Source organism: Manduca sexta, chromosome 18 (genome assembly GCF_014839805.1).
Source record: "Manduca sexta isolate Smith_Timp_Sample1 chromosome 18, JHU_Msex_v1.0, whole genome shotgun sequence".
NCBI classification, from domain to species: Eukaryota; Metazoa; Arthropoda; class Insecta; order Lepidoptera; family Sphingidae; genus Manduca; species Manduca sexta.
In genome coordinates this window covers 9,061,973-9,079,598 of record NC_051132.1, presented here as the reverse complement: position 1 = coordinate 9,079,598, position 17,626 = coordinate 9,061,973, and positions in this window count along the sequence as shown.

Genomic DNA, 17,626 nt, shown 5'->3' with positions numbered 1-17,626 from the left:
TATATTTGTAGTAAGGAATCTTGGGCAAACAAACATCCAACATGAAAAATACCTATCAAATAAAGTAATAATTGTATTATAAAAGAAATCTACACAGCCTGCGATCGACTTTAACAACTGAAATAAAAAAGCTTATTCAGTCTAAGTTACATATTATACCTATATTTCAGATAAATAACGGATATAAGCCAATTAGAATAAAAATCGTTTCGCTCTTATAGATTATTTTGAATTCGATATTCAAATATCGAAAAAAAAGTATTTTCAGCATGTAATAATTTTTTCCTTTATTAAAAGATGCTTTATATCTGCCTTACTGTCCACCAATTCACTATGTCCAACAGTTTACTTTATTTTTCCTTACTATGCTTAGGCCGAGGAAAAGTGGAAGAAAATGTGGCGGTAGGCGCTAATAAGCAAAATTATTTTAAAAACACGATTCCATTGAGGGTATTGGCGGTGTTCTTTAGTTTTGCACCAAACGATACGTGTGACTCAAAGTTCTATAATATAGTGGATTCAAGTTAAGAAAGTCATTACAAATGATTTGCTATACTTCTAAGTTAAACAGAGTTATATTAGGTCCTTAATAAAATTATCTAGTGACCACAATATGAGTTAGATTTGGCTGAAAAGCGACAACGTTTCGATATTTCCTAACTATAAAACACCAATCTATAAAAATAAACAAACTTGTGGTCCTAAAAATAGTATTGTAGAAAAACAACTAATTTAAATATTATCGGCCAACTAAACCATCCAACCGCCTAAAATCCCACAACACGTGCAAAGTAACGTCGAACACCGATCATTTCACGTCATGTCCAAACAGTTATTCGGTTTAGATGAAAGCTATGATAATGGAGTCCGCGGCACGATAATCCATCATAATCTCCGCACATGTCACAAAAACCGATGAAAGCGTTAACGTTCGATTTTCAAACGGCCTACAATATTTTCCATTCCATTATTTGAATTATTTATATCGTACATATTGGATACATTTTATTTTTAATCTTCATGTAAGGTTACATTAATTATAAAATGATCATACAATTGTGACAATTAGCACCCTTATTATTACAACTCATATAAACTATTTGTTCAAAATCTGAACTAAAATGGCAACCAAAACGTCACTGTTATAACCTATTTATTCACTTGAACAACAAATAGTTTTACTCATTTGACTAATATTTTTTATTGAAATCCAGGCTTACACTTAGACTCGAGTTTTTATATCATGAGCGCCACTTCGTACAAAACCACAAGCTGTCAATATTGACCATACTAAAGTCAGTTTGAATGGATTGCAGTTCAATTCAGTTGAACGCTGTGAATATGCGGAACGCCAAATCTAGAACGTAGTACATATTATGTATCAATGGTACAACTGTTCTTTTTAATTTGTATTTTATCTCATGAATAACTTTGACCTGATGATTGAAATAAATTATCTAAGCATTGCCAATCCGTGTCTTGAATAAAATTCTCTTCTGCACGAACAAGATAAAGATGTGTCAGATTCCCAACGCGAGAGTAAAATAATGTTTTCGATTGTAAAAACTTGAGTTAGTCGAGATTTGATTTGTGTTCGAGATGCCGCCGCACCGAATTCCCAATGACGTAACTGTCTGCTTACACTTCCAAGAATTAAAATACATTCAAGATTGAAAAATGTAGAGATCAAGCTAAGGTCGATATAATTTATATAAAGTTAAGGCTAAATGCTACATTTGCTGAGTTGCCAAGTTAATTTTTATTTCCATGACCTTGAAGAGTTACCCTTCTATGTGTAAGTGAGGCGTCGCGTCGGTCTGTCTGTTGTGCACGCCTACACCGGCGCCGGCGCGTCTCGCGTCCGCCTGCCGGTGCCAAATCTGGACATGCTGATGCTACTAGAAGTTCGAACTTAGGATATTTAAATAGTTCTAAATGTAAAAAAATAACTTCTGAAAATATTTTTATTTGTTGTATTTTTTTTATTAAATTTGTCCTAAAGAGAGTTTTTTATTATAAATTGATTGTTTTTATAAAAAAAAACGGTCGTATAAATTAAGATCTATTTTATTACTCTCTGTGTCTTTAATTTTTTGTATATATTAGAAAGAAAGAAAGAAAGGAATCTATAGGGATCTAAAGGGATCATGGAACTCCATTTCCAATTACACTTATTTCGTACAAATCGCCTTCATTATACATTGACGCACATAATATTATTAAGTGTTCCGAGGTCCATACTTGTAGTGATCATACCAGCATCCTTACTTAGTCACACGTAGGTTTGGACCCGCGCGCCAAGGTACGGAGGCCCAGTCACCAGCACCATGTTCCAATGATAAATCATGTCTCGCGATTTCCACGGCCTTGGAACACTGTTTAAGGCCATGCCACACTATACGGTGTTCGCATATTTTTGAGAGGTTTTAATTTAAAGAAGTAAGAATTATTGTTCAAAGTAATGACTTGGATTTTTACTGCTACAAATTTCCATTTAAATTGAAAATGAAAACTAGTTAGTTATAAATGAATAAAACACTTTATTAACACCACATACAGAAGAATTTAGTTTAGTTATATTTTTCACGTATATTATACAGTTATATTAATATTATAGTAGTGCAAGATATTATCTAATATTAACTACCAAACGCATCTTACATTTCCAATATGAAGTCGAATCTACTAACATAGTTACGCTGTAGTTACAATCCATTGATGCAATGAACCAAATCCACATCAATCCAAAGACACATTTAATGCCTCATTTAGACTATCGGCGAATAATTCTCCAAATAACTTAGCGAGCAATTCGTTCACAATATGACTATGAATTATTCGTAACAAATACACGAATAAGCCGTTTACACATTCGTGTTTGTGACTATCCATCTGTACTCGGCAAGTATCTAACAGCCGTTTTCAATAAACGATCCCAATCTCTATCTTCAATCCGATTTAGAGAATTAGCCAATCAAAATAGGACACTTGTAAGTATGTCAAATAAAACTTTGTTCTGATTGTTCCATTTTCGCGATGGATCGAAAAAAAGCGATCAAGATCGTTCATGGAAAAAGACGGTAAATCAATTTGGTATAATACATTACAAGGTAACAAGAGTCATAATGATTTGCCACCATACCAGCGAAATGATGCTAACCTTATATTTTTCACAAAACCTAATAAATATGAATTACTCGGCAATGTGCGGTCGCCCTAACATTATTATTATGTAAATGTACGTGCTCCTGTGTGTTCGTTTTGCAAACAAGCTGAAATAACTTATCGGAATTAAGTGAAGGTGCGTAGCTTGTAGATTAAGTTTCGAATAATTATGAACACAACCCCTTATGTCCAAAAAAACGCGCCTCATAAGTCTATGTCGTTAATTTAGATGTTTGTGATTGGTCAAGAGAGTCAATCACAATGAATCGGCACTTATTCTTGTTTTTTTGCCACATTGTAAGCTCATTATAATTTTTACGTAAGTTACGTTTGTTTTCTGGTATGAAAACAAAGAATGTATCAAAACCAAAATAATGGAATTAAAACTTAACATTTACAAAAGAACTAACTTTCAAAATATTTCTTAACTTATATGATAAAAATAAATAAATGTAATAATTTAATAATTACATAACTGAACGTAGTACACTTATGTCAAATCAAGGTACATGATAATCATAAATGAATGATTAAGAGTTACACGTTGCACTGCACTTTCTTAGACAAGGGCTCAGGGACGTAGTTGTAATTGTACACAGGGCGAGTGCGACTACCGCGCATGAGATCCTGGGTTCGAATCCCGGGTCGTGTCGAGACTGGGTTTTTCCATCTTAAAAATTACTTAGTCACAACTCGGTATTAGAAAGTTGGCACGTTAAGCCGTTGGTCCTACGCCTGATCTCTCTCCGGTCATCTTGGATTACCGTCTCACCGGACTGTGAGAGTTTAGAAAAATGCATCTGTGTATTACGCACAAACTTGTGCTCTATAGTATCTCCTACATATTTGACTAATCTCCGTTGAGATTGGGCGCCGTAGCCACAATTCGATTAGGCACGAATCAAATTTCCCATAATTTCAGACTTATTTACATATCAGTAAAATACTCCATACTTCAAGAATACGTTCCATTGAAATTCTATTTATTATTTATTTATTACATCTTAGGGGAACCAACAGATAATAGCATTATAACTATAGATTAACAATTGAGGCTTCAATAATAGGTTCCCACGACTAAAATACATACTGGTTTACTTAAGAATGTCGTAATATACCTTTCCTGACAAATCTCATCTCAACTAGACACTCATTTAAGAGAGGTTTCTCTTTGTCCGCATATTCACCGCATCAACTACATCAAGAGTATAACAATGGATGCGTATGTGTCTGTCTGTGTGTGTAACTCTCTCTGTGTGTTTGTGTGTATGTGTGTGTGTTGTTAACATTTGAATACATTTGCGCGGTACTCTTTGCTGTCGCGGTATCCATCACAACCAGAATGAAGAAGTACTGTAATCATGGATGTGGTATTTCGAAAAAGATGTCACATTTTTTAACAACTTCACGTATCCTCGGGATGATTTCAACGTAATTTTAAGACTAGGCATAATTGATAGGAGAGAGCTAGTTAATATATATATATATATATATATTGATATATATATATATAATGATTACTATGTTATACATTGAAATAAAATTATTTTACGGATTTTATCGTGATGAATTCCGTAATATAGTTCTAGTTAACATATTTTGTATTTCAACTCGCAAACATCCAGTACTTATCATATAAAATTAGGGAAGCCTTAGCGTAGTCTTTACGTGAAAGTAACTATACCTGTAGAAATAGTGTAAGTAATAGGACATAACTCCGACAAATCTTATACCATACATTTATTTTAATAACCATAAACTCACATAAAATAAAAAAAATGAATTCCGTTTTTAATGAGACACATCCAGCCTAAACTAAAAACCAGCAAAGCCTCATAACTTTTTTAGACCGTTTTCTTCACGAAGTAAATAAGTACGGTCTGCAAAAGTAGAACTCTCAGAAGATACTTCTTCTGAGAATTTTACAATGCACGTGGTCGCTTGCCAGTTGCGAGTTGATCTTCAATCAACCGCCTCCACACTTTTCTAACATCTACGTCACCATTTCACTCTAGGCTTTTTCACAGCACGTACAAAGTCATACATCACGTTACCTATCTGCGTTGTTTGCTTGACGTCTTCAGAATGCGAGTTTTTTCTCACCCCACCCCTTCCATTGTAACAGGTATAGTGGATTCTTTATAACCAGGTAAAGAATGATAAGCCTTTTTTTAAGATAATCGTCTATAATCAATATCTAGCATATTATAGCATAATAATTATATACCGTCACACGGCTAGGCACGGGCCTCTATACTACTGAGTGGGATTAGGCCTAAGTCAACCACGTTGGGCTAGTGCCGATTGGTAGACTTCACACACCCTCAAGATTCTTATAGAGAATTTCTCAGGTGTGCAGGTTTCCTCACGATGTTTTCCTTTAACGTTAAGCAAGCGATAGTTCACAAAGAAAACACACATAATTTAAGAAAAGTCAGAGGTGTACCCTTGGTTTTTGAACCTGCAGACATTCGGCTCGTTAGTCCGTTCCACAACTAGGTTGTCACCACTTTTGATGATATTATATACTTACCTAGTATATAAACAAAACCGCATAACTATTTTCTTGTGTACGTCATACGTGAAATTATAATTTACTTAACAGTTTATAAGTCTTCATTATTCAATGAAGCTTTAAAAGCAAAGACAGAAAAAATACTTATAGTAAGGCTCGACTCAACTGTCATTAACTTTTGGCAAGTATGGCGAAATGTAGTTTCTCTTGCCAGAAATCGGAATAACCCCAAGGGCACCTTTCAAGATCGCTATTTTCAAGGACGCCTTAGAAATTTGGCACATCGACTCTCAAAGGCACCTCTGAGAGGGGTACTAGGACGCCTATAAGAGGAACAAGGATATTTATAATAGCTAAGAACTTAAATTTATTATTAATTTATACAATCGATTTTATAATATACTCAATAAAAAGACTGGCTTGGTGACGTAGTGTTAACGACTGTAGTGCTGAGGTTTCGTGTTTGATTCCCGGATCGGGAAACTTGTATTAGATTCCCTAGTCAGTATCAACCCGAATTTTGGAATTTGAGCCTGATATGGCTATGGGCTTAGTTATCACATCATGGAACAGAAAACATACGTGGCGAAAAATGTGTGCACCTATAGCACCTATGCGTACCCCTTTGGGAATAAAAAGCGTAAGTATATGCATCAATACTTTAGTATTATATTTATAAGGCAGTATTTTAATGCGACGATAGCCTAGTTGGGTGTGGAACGGACTGCAAAGATGAATGTCCGCAGGTTCAAATCCCAAGGGCACACACCTCTGACTTTTCTAAAAAATCATGTGTGTATTCTTTGGGAATTTATCGTTCGCTTTAACGGTGAAGAAAAACATCGTGAGGAAACCTGCACATCTGAGAAATTCTGTATAGGAATTTGGAGGGTGTGTGAAGTCTACCAACCCGCACTAGGCCAGCGTGGTGGACTAAGGCCTAATCCCTCTCAGTAGTAGAGGAGGCCCGTGCTCAGCAGTGGGCAAGTATATAATACAGGGCTGATATTATTATTATTATTATCACATCATGGAACAGAAAACATACGTGGCGAAAAAGTTGTGCACCTATAGCGCCTTTGGAATAAAAGGCGTAAGTATATGCATCAATACTTTAGTATTATATTTATAAGGCAGTATTTTAATGCTGCCTTATAAATTACTGTAGGAAATGTTCGACATCTTACAATACAACAACATCGTTCTACGACGGTATCTCTAAATTAAAAAAGTTGGAAATAAAACTATTTTACAAATTTTATCACGTTTTTTATATAGTTTTATTTCAATGTCTAACATTCGCATAAACATAAGAAATCATTATTAAATAAAAAAGTTTTTGAAAACCTTATACCTTCCTTCGTATTAACGCTTTTAAAATAAGGGATAGACATTTTTCTGGCAAAAATAAACGGCTATATAAAACACATATTCATAACAAAAACAGTCTCGTATTAAAAAGATTAAAACCGGGCTCATCCGCGGAACAATAACAACAAAAGTGTAATTTTCCCAACAGAAGGGGCGAATGCTGCTCCTTTATTGAGCCCTCGGTCGTTATAAGCCCATTTTCATTTATTTTCGCTTTATTTACTGAAACTATGTTTTTGTATCAATATTATCTGAGAATATATTGCTAAGATATCTACGACTTTATTAATTTATAGAAGTCTGTTTGTTTGTTTGAACGCGCTAATCTCAGGAACTATGGTTCGAATTGAAAAATCCTTTTAGAACTCTATATCCAACTGGATAACGGCCATTTTTGAGGAAGGCTATATATTTAGATATCTATATGTGTTGTGACATAAAAGAGTTAGTTTAAGTATCACGGACTCGAAATGTATCTCAAGATAATATAATTTCTTATACACTATTACCGTCACGACGGTCGAATTTGATACTTCATGAATATAACGTAGGGAATATTTTTCTTTGCATAAAAAAACAATATCTATGAGGAATGAGAACTTTTTCTATTTTCGAAACAACACAAATCTCTCATAGTCCGAGGTAATCTAGTTATGTTTTGTCTATTTTTGCTCGGCAGTTATGTCAAAGGCCGTTAAGCTCCTGTTTTAAGAACATAATATATTATAGACTATGTTATAATTTGATCGCATTTTTTTATTGTTTTGAATGACAAGACGAGCTTACCATTCGCCTCATAGTAAGCAATACCACCTCCCATAAACAGTAACACCGTACAGAACTATGAATTACAAAGTACTTCGTGGCACTCCACTGCACTCATCACTCTAAAACATAAAATTTTAAGACTCATAATACATTGACATTACACTGGCTACAATTTTCCACAAACCGGACCGTCGAAATCCCTATCATTCCGTTTGAAACGTAAAATACATTTTATATTTAAATAATTTTATATTTAAATACTCTTGAAAACTAAACACTGGTTTAGCAATGATATCGCATTTCGTCTGTACCAAAAGAAGCCAAAAAAACGCAAAACAGGAGTGCTCACAAAAAATAAATTTTTAATTTACATTAAACGCTGAGTATCGCCTTTCCTTCTAATGTAGGTGTTTACGGTATGTCAGTTTTTACTGTTTCTATAGTGTAAGAGGAACATTACTTGATATACTTTTATAGTTTAAGTCTATTTGTGCCACCACAAAGTGAAATCTTTTATTTAAAAGGTTCATCTAATTAGGTAATATTCAGAGAACGCATGCGATGTTAATGATGAATGATCAATCGCAATATCCATTAGTTTTTCCTAAAATCTATCACTCTATTCCTTTCTCACTATCATTTATTTGTTCCTAAATTATACTCGAATAGCTTTTTCGATTAATAATATGTAACTGGCCAAACTATACATTATGTACTTAAAATATCATATGCTTACATTTTGTTATATGGAAAATACATGGAGTGTAAAGGAAACCCTGCTCAAAGGGGCTGATGTCCTGGCCCCTGGCCTGTGCCTCTCACCGGAGCGTGACTAGAATTACGAACACGCGGACCCACGCGCCCTTCCATTAAAAATACATATCAGCTGTATAGAATGATGATTTGTACGTATTTATATGTTGTTTTAAGAGTAAGAGATAAATACAGATTTTTTATGTTTACGCGAATGTTACACATTGAATTGAAAGTATTTTACGAATTTTATCGCGGGTTTTAATATTGTAGCTTTGATTTTTCAGATGACTAACATCTCAGTCCGTCCGCGACCAGACTACAAAGTCTTCGAAACTTTAAATTAAAAATCACCGCGATAATATCCGTAAAATAGTTTTATTTCAAGACAAACACTGATTAAAAACTGAATGACAACTTAAGAATAATATATTAGTTAAGTCTGAGTAAAAAGTTTACTAATAGGGGTTTATAAAAGTGCTGGTATGGGCTATTCTTCCAAAGCCAACCGAACTCGTTATTTTGTTTTTTTATTAACTCACATCACGCCTTTTATATCCGAAGGGGTAGAGGACACCCACTTTTCGTCATGAATATACTGTCCTAAGATGTTATAGGAACGAACCGCAATATTTTTAAATGTTATCTATAAATATGTTTATCGTCTTATATTATATTTTGTATTAAGAGACTTTCAGAACTATATTTAATTAAGATTGTTTTAAAGTGTTTCTTTGACCTAATTAATCACATAACTTTTTTATAAAACTGAAAAATTATGAGCAGCCTCGGTAGTTTCCATGCATATTAAATGGTAAACAATGACTCTTCAAAGGTTATTTTCTAAGTTTACTGCACATTTTATAAATATTTTTAAGAATTGCTAAATTTTTAGTAATTAATAAGAAAAATAAAACGAAAGATAAAACTTTAAATTGAATCCAAAACTTATTTTTTGATATAATGATTGTCTATGCTATAAAATTAAACTGAAATGAATACTTATTTCAAATAATAAATATTGCTCTTTGACCTTTCACCTCAAAAAATCCGTAATTCCACTGAACAAGTAATTGAATTGTTAGATCCCAGAATCTAAAAAAAGGTTTACTTTATTATAAAGAACTAAACCCTTGTTAAAATGACAGATACTGAAACTCACTACCTTAATCCCCAATTAAGAATCAAGACGGTTTTACAGAATAATTTTACGGATGTCAATATTAAATTATATCTAAAGCATTGAAATTAAATTTAATAAAAGAGTAATTAGTTAATATAATATATAATATTTAAGTCTAAATTTTAATAATCTATAGAAGCACCGGATCGAGTGTCAACATTAGTGTAGGATAACACACAGGAAAATACTTAATATAACACATTTCTTTAGTGTAACGTTTACGAAAAATTATACTACGAACCATTTTGGTGACATTTATCAAAAAAGGGGGATGAAATGTATGTAATGTATAGTATAGTCACAGTTAGAAAAACATCAATATTCTAAATCATTTATTGTAATGTTTACTCTTGGAAATTGGAACAGGGCCTAAGAAGGATTATAATCATAATTGGTGAGATTTATGACTAAATAATTATTGGAAATAGCGATTGTAATAACATTTTGAATAGAGGTGTGTATTAATGGTAGTCCAGAGGTTGAAATTCGACTATCGAATCTATACTAATATATAAAGCTGCATAGTTTGTTTCATTAATGCGCTAATCTCAAAAATTACTGAACCGATTGTGATTTTTTTTCACTAATACGAAGCTAAACTTCTTAGTGCTATATGCTTTTATTTCCGGGAAAACATTTATCATTATTTATTAATATATTTGGAACATATATTTCACATAAATGTAATATTTCTCCACCCTTCTATTTAAAAAGTTTATACTTTCATAACAATTAATATCACACTCTTCTATGCATGCAATGTTCCTAAAGAGTAGAAGAACGTTTTCACATAGATTAATATTTGTGACTAATGAATAATAAATAATATAATAATATCAGCCCTGTATTATATACTTGCCCACTGCTGAACACGGGCCTCCTCTACTACTGAGAGGGATTAGGCCTTAGTCCACCACGCTGGCCTAGTGTGGTTTAACCTTTAATGTAATTATGCAAAGCTACAAACTTCTGCTCGATTATCCTAAACGGCATGAAATTGTCGCCCCCGGACATCTTCTGACGTTTAATAATCTTTGAGTCAAGTCACGAATCGTATTATGCGACTTCAACCACACCATATTGGCCACTAGTTCGTAGCCTCACGAACGAATATTTGACTGCAATTGTTTGTATTTGTACAGCACAACTTATTGGTGCTGTCGCGGCACAAACTGTGGAGTTTTACTACAAATCTGAAAACGTATAAATACATCTGCACAGATCTTTTTCAAATTATTTGAAAGTTAAATATACAGGGTCATTTTGACTCTGCGTTACTAAATGAAACCTCATACTCGTCTTCACCTTTGCTGACATTGTGCCAAAAATCATCCCTTAATAACAAATATTTTCACCAAAAATTCTTATTTTAGTTTTCTAATTTTTTGATAATTTTGTAGTTTAATGCGAATATGGCGTGTATGTGGATGTATTTCTGACTGAAAGTATGATGCTGCCGGTACAACGAATTCTCTTAGAGTAGTAGTAGTGGCATTAGGTCGCATAAAATTAAAAATATTTTTTATTAATATTTATTTTGTTCGAAACTTAAACTTTTTTCTTTTACATCTACGGCTCAAGGACCTTATTGCAAAGATTTATTTACAAGTAGATAAGTATGTGGTTTCATTTAGTAACGCAATGTCAAAATGACCCTGTATACTACGTTAATCCTATCATTGTAACTCTAACTAAAATTAAAAAAGCAAAAATATAAAAGTGTTTGGTGTTAGTTGAATTAACGCAGTAACCACTGAATGGATTCGAGTTAAATTTAGCACACGGATTAAACATGTCTTAGATTAACATATAGGCTACTTAATATCCCGGTAATTTAATTCTTTCGCTACTGATTTATGGAGTTTTGTAGCGGGAAAGTGTTTTCACGCATTCGAACAACAACACCTAATTGTATAATAGACCTGGACATTTCCAATTAAAAAACAAAAAAGCATCACTCCTTTATCACAAAATGGGTAGGCAGAGGTGCAACCAGGCACCTGTTCACAATGCGTGTTCTGTCCCATTATTGATAGAGAGCGAGCCTATAGCTATATCGGAGAATTCCAGATTCCGGGCTGATCGTAAGCAAATAAATATCACTTCGCCTGACCAGGGTTTCGAACCCGGACCTTAGAGTAGTCGTACCGCGCATGCAATAAAACCATACTTCATAGGCAGTCATTGAAATTTATATAAAAAATACAAAAATATAATACTCTCGAATAAAGCGGAAGAGTCACCACCTTAGTTCTTTATATATATATATATATATATATATATATATATATATATATATATATATATATATATATATATATATATATATATATATATATATATATATATATATATATATATATTATATATATATATATATATATATATATATTACATATATATATATATATATTATAATATTTATCTTATGTATTTATTTATCTATATGTATATACGTATATTTATTAATTATTATTTGATTCCTGAATATTTTGTTTTCTTACCTTCCTCTTATGCACCTACCTTGATTATCTTTGCACCACCCTAAGGTTGACTGGTAGAGAATGCCTATGGCATCGCCTGTATCCTTTTGTATATAAGGTGCTAAATAAATAAAAATATATTCTAATGTCAGTCCATCTGCCGACAATGTCCGCAATTATCAACATTGTTACATTACCAAATAAAATACAGTAATTCACTGTACGTAACGCGGAAGAATTGTGTCGGAGATCATTAAGCGTGGGGGTGCTGATTGTGGTAATTTTCATGGATCATTACCACAAAACGAGCGGGTTGCTATCGAAATAAACGCCATTAGTTCAAACTGCTTTATGTTTGCCATTCATGGGCCGGATTGCGATTAGGAGGCAGTGTTGTCGGTTTTGATACAGGATGTATGAGCGACTTTTACGGGTCGTATGAGTTTTATAGATTTGTTCTAATATATTTAAAATAATCGCTATACCGCCGTGCTAAGCGCAATAGCGGCATGTCTAGTCCATTGAAATGTTACATTTTTTAGGCCTTACCTTGCGTTTTTTAGAGGACGCAATTTTATTTTTTTGTCGTGTAGGGGGAGTCAGTGTAAAGCTAAAACTAAGTTTGTGGGGTCGCCACCCTTGTCCCACGGCCGCCATCATGAAAATAGGGGTTGAAATGGTTTTACGATGTATCTCTTAAACTATTTATCTGACAAAAAATGTATAAATATTTTTTTCGTGCAAATTAAATTCTCTACAACTTTGGTCCAGTAACTTTTGTCGTAGAACTATAAAATAAAAAAAGTTATAAGCGAAAATGTTAAGAAATTCAATGTTTAGCAATGTCCATTGCAACGTCATCAGAACGTGTGTTTATAAGGTTCATAATACTTTTTTTTGTACTCTCATTACGTACAACACAAACCCGCGATTGTCGGCTTGTACGCGAATTACTTGGATCCTGAATCGCTTTGGCACAGATTTAGCAATTGTTCACAAAATCAAAGTCTGGCTCTGGAGCTTCTGAAACTGACGATAAACTAACAAATGTAACTTTTCAATGGACTAGTCAGGGAATCCTTATTTCGAGATAATCGAAGTTTTGTAAATATAGTTTTATGGTTTTGTATGTAAAACTGAGATAGAGAAACATTTTTAAGGTTTTTTAACAAGTTCTAAACAAGATACCGTTGTTTAGGTAAGTTCATTGGATGTGTATTTCTTTAAGCTATCTGACGACATAAAAATCAAGCTTTTGATTTTTTTTGTGACACCGCTTTTGAGCTTAGCACAGCAGTATACGAGTGCCTTGGTGGCGTATTTGTATTGCGCGATACAACAATCACTCTAGTATCAGGTTGGAATCCCGGGTCGGGCAAGGTGATATTGGGTTATCCTGCTTAATATTAGTCCGGAGTCAGAAATTTTTGATCTTACACTCGCCTCCTATCACATCATGGGACTGAATCCATATGACTAAAAGTAACAGCATTTCTTTCGCCTCTGCCTAGCCTTCGGTGGCAAAGGCGCAAGAATATGTAATAATTTGGCAAACAATAAACATCTCCAATTATTTTAATAACATACAAAGCCATTCTATAAAATTAATCGCACTGTGAATGGTCGTACGGTAATATAAAATGTTTTACAGTCATTAAAAATACATTCTGTTAACGCTTTGGGCAAATGCCTTTGTTTATGGAACAAATACGCGTGTACGCACTACAAACTTTATCAATACATATCGGGAAATATATAGTTATTTATACTAATATTATAAAACTGAAGAGTTCGTTGAAAGCACTAATCTCAAGAACTACAAAACGCATTTGATGTTTTTTCTCTTATAGGAAACTTCATTACTCCTAAAGGCTATAGGGAACTATTATCAAGAGAAAATATTTAAAGGTATTGAGTCTAATTATGTCAAATAATTACACAAACTAATGTGTGAGTAATAGTAGTGTGAAACTCAGCACGCAATATTTATCAACAAATATAGATACAGTAATACCTACTACCATATCATCAGATGTATTCACACTTTCTAACTGGTGTAGCAAACTCAAATGCAATAAACGATATTCCACTAATTCACCATCACACTTACGCAAGTAGATGAAAATGTCTCTAGTTGCTGAACAGTCTGAAGAAGGCGCCAATCATTATTTACAACTAGACAAACCACAAATCCTTGCCAGAGAACACCGATTCCTGCCTGGGATGATTCGTGAGCCTATAGAAATTAAAAAACGTGCCAATTTCAATACAGAAGATGGTTGAAAGCTTGCACAAGTCTGAGAACTTGTTCTACATTTAATTAAATCGGAACCCAAAAGACCGGTTACCAAACTTCAAGACACTGTGAGCTCATTCTGCGTAGATCGGATAATCAATAGGTAAAACAATTTAAAATGTACATATAATTGTAAAATGTAGGTAGATATTGTAACTTTAACTTGTCGGACGACCAACACCTCAGTCCCCCCCATGACCATGAAGGCTGCTGTCTACGAAACGTCGGGAGAGAATTATAATATAACAACCGCGATAAAACCCTTAAAATAGTTTTATTTCAAAGGTGAATGAAATTCAAAACACACAAGGCACTTGCTGAAACTAACAAATCACTGGCGAGTGTTCCTCGCGCATCGATCATTGCTAGGGTTGTCACGCGTTTTATAATATTTAAAACGTTTTATAAAAACATATAAATATGTATCAAAATTATAGAAATCACCTTCGTTTTTAGAGATAAAGGTCTTTCGTCAATATGACATGTCTTCATTCAGAGAATGTCACAATATTTATGTCCATTCTTTTTTATCTATATTAGATTGAAAGGGACGGGGCATATTATATTATGCTAATATGAAAGCCCATGCCAAGATATTACTAACTATTCAAAAAGAAAAAAAAACAATATATTTAATGATACAATTATAAAACTTTGATCCATGCATTTTGTACACTTATACATATTTTTTAATATTTATTAGTTAAATATCAAATTTTTCAATATTACTGAATAACACTCACCATTAAGAGCGTTTACGTGCCGCGCGTGAAGTCAACTATAGGTAATTCTTCGCAAAATTCACTCACACAGACAGCGTGCGTAGCTGTGTGCGTAGAGTTAGCGCGTCGGCTATCTTTATAGTCAGACCAACCAATTTTGATCTTTTCGCTTTAATTATCTAATTGGAATGTAACTAATGATTTATGAATTTATGATAAATGAAGAATTCTATTATTAAATATATAAGAATTCATCATGAAATAGTTTATATGTATCATTTTGTAATTATAAAAAAAACATTTTTAACAAATTTTAACGGCAATTTTACAAATTATTATTTTCACTTTTTAAATGCAATTGCTTAAAAAATTTAAGCATTTACATTTAGAAAGTACCCTTTAGTAAAGTGGAGCTCATCATGAAGCCGAAAGATAGGCACCAGAACTCCGTAATCAGACAATAAATCAGGAAAATTACTGTGCTACGATGTTTATAATGGACCACATAATTACTCCATAGATCTGCAGTTTTTAATATTTAGCGTATTGAAAGTTTAAATTAAGTCATTAGAAATTACATATTGGAATTTATATTTTGAGTCAGAAGGTGTATGTAATGAGATGTCATTTTTAGGTGTATAACTAAAAAGTGAGAAATAAAAGACTTCTTTTTTCGGAAGTTGGTTATATTTTTTTGGATAGTTTTTTTTTTTAATAGGTATTGCTTCTCAGTGACATCGATCATCAATCGGTCGATTGTACATCCATGTATAACAATTTACCAGTTTTGTGTTGCATAGTTTTGCATAATATTTGCGACACACGACGAAGCAAAATAGTTGGTTCTGTACTTTTTTTTGACCAACAGCAAATTAATTTAATAATAATTAATTAAGACCAATAAAAACCTTGTTATTTGAAAGTAAGCGTACCTATGCATTATGCAAAAAAATCAGCCAAGTGCGAGTGGGACTCGCGCACTGGGTATTTGGCGAGTTGTAAACGTTTTGACAGCGGGACAGCAAAGTGATTCTATAAGGCTAAGAACTCACGAAGCGGTTTTTACTCGCGCCCGCCGTGGTTGAGAAACGGCTGTTTTATTTCCAAACTCATGACGACCGGAGATCTGTGCGATTTGTAACCACCGCGGTTCCGATTATGTCCTGCAAACTTGGCGAGCGATTATCGCAAGGCGGGCGGTTACAAGATGGACAGTTAACGGTCAGTTGAGTTCCAGAACGCCATGGACACATATCAGAAACGATCACGATGGAGGAAAATGGGGTCAGATTTCTGTAACCACCCCTCCCCTACCGACTACTGCAGTCGCCCACCTACTAACCACAGAGCGCGCTGGTGCTATCGTGGCCCGCACGATTCTACTAGTTGGCCGCCACTACAGCGGGTACCGCATACAATCGCGCACGCCGCGGGCGTAAAAAGAGTTTTCAAATGTGGGTTTAGTCCATTGAAATGTTACAATTTAAGGACCGAATATTGCATTTCTTGGAGGACGCAATTTTATTTTTGGGCCATGTGTGGGCGGTCAATAGAAGCTTAACCTCAAGTTTGTGGGGTCGCCACCCTTGTCCCCCGGCCGCCATCTTGAAAAAGGAGTGAAAACACTTTTTTCGCGATATCTCGGAAACTATACGTCTTACAAAAATGTTGTAAAGCCATAATTTGTAGCAAATTGTTTTGCCTGCAAATATGTTTTTTTTCTCCTTTATACCCAAATGGTAACTCATACCTTTTCTACCTGCATAACATTCGATAAGTTAAATTTGGTAAATTCTATGGCAAAGAAAAGAGTTAGGAATAAATAAGTAAAGTTGTACGAATTTAACAAAAAAATTGTAATAATATATTTACAATAAAAAAAAAACAAAAATAAGTTAAACATTTTGTTTCGACCGGATTCTCATGAGCATTGACGAACCCGGTAAGCTTTGGAGCGCTGTAACAGCGTTTTAAATGAATGAAATAAAAAAAATTATAGGGCACAATTTTCCTCAAAAGATCATTTACAAGTTAGTTTGAGGTAATTTTTTGTAAAATGTAAAAAAAGTTATAGAGCAACAAAGAAAACTTTTATAAACATTTTCTCACATTTTTGCTTATAACTTCTTTAATTTTTAATTTAGGGCAAAAAGTTATATAAACATATTTGTAGGCAAAACAATTTGCTACAAATTATGACATTACAAAATTTATGTAAGACGCATAGTTTCCGAGATATCGCGAATAAAAGTGTTTTCACCCTTTTTCCATGATTGCGGCCAGGGGACAAGGGGGGCGACCTCACAAACTTGACATTAAGCTTCTATTGACTCCCCACACCTGTTCTAAAAATAAAATTGGGTCCTCTAA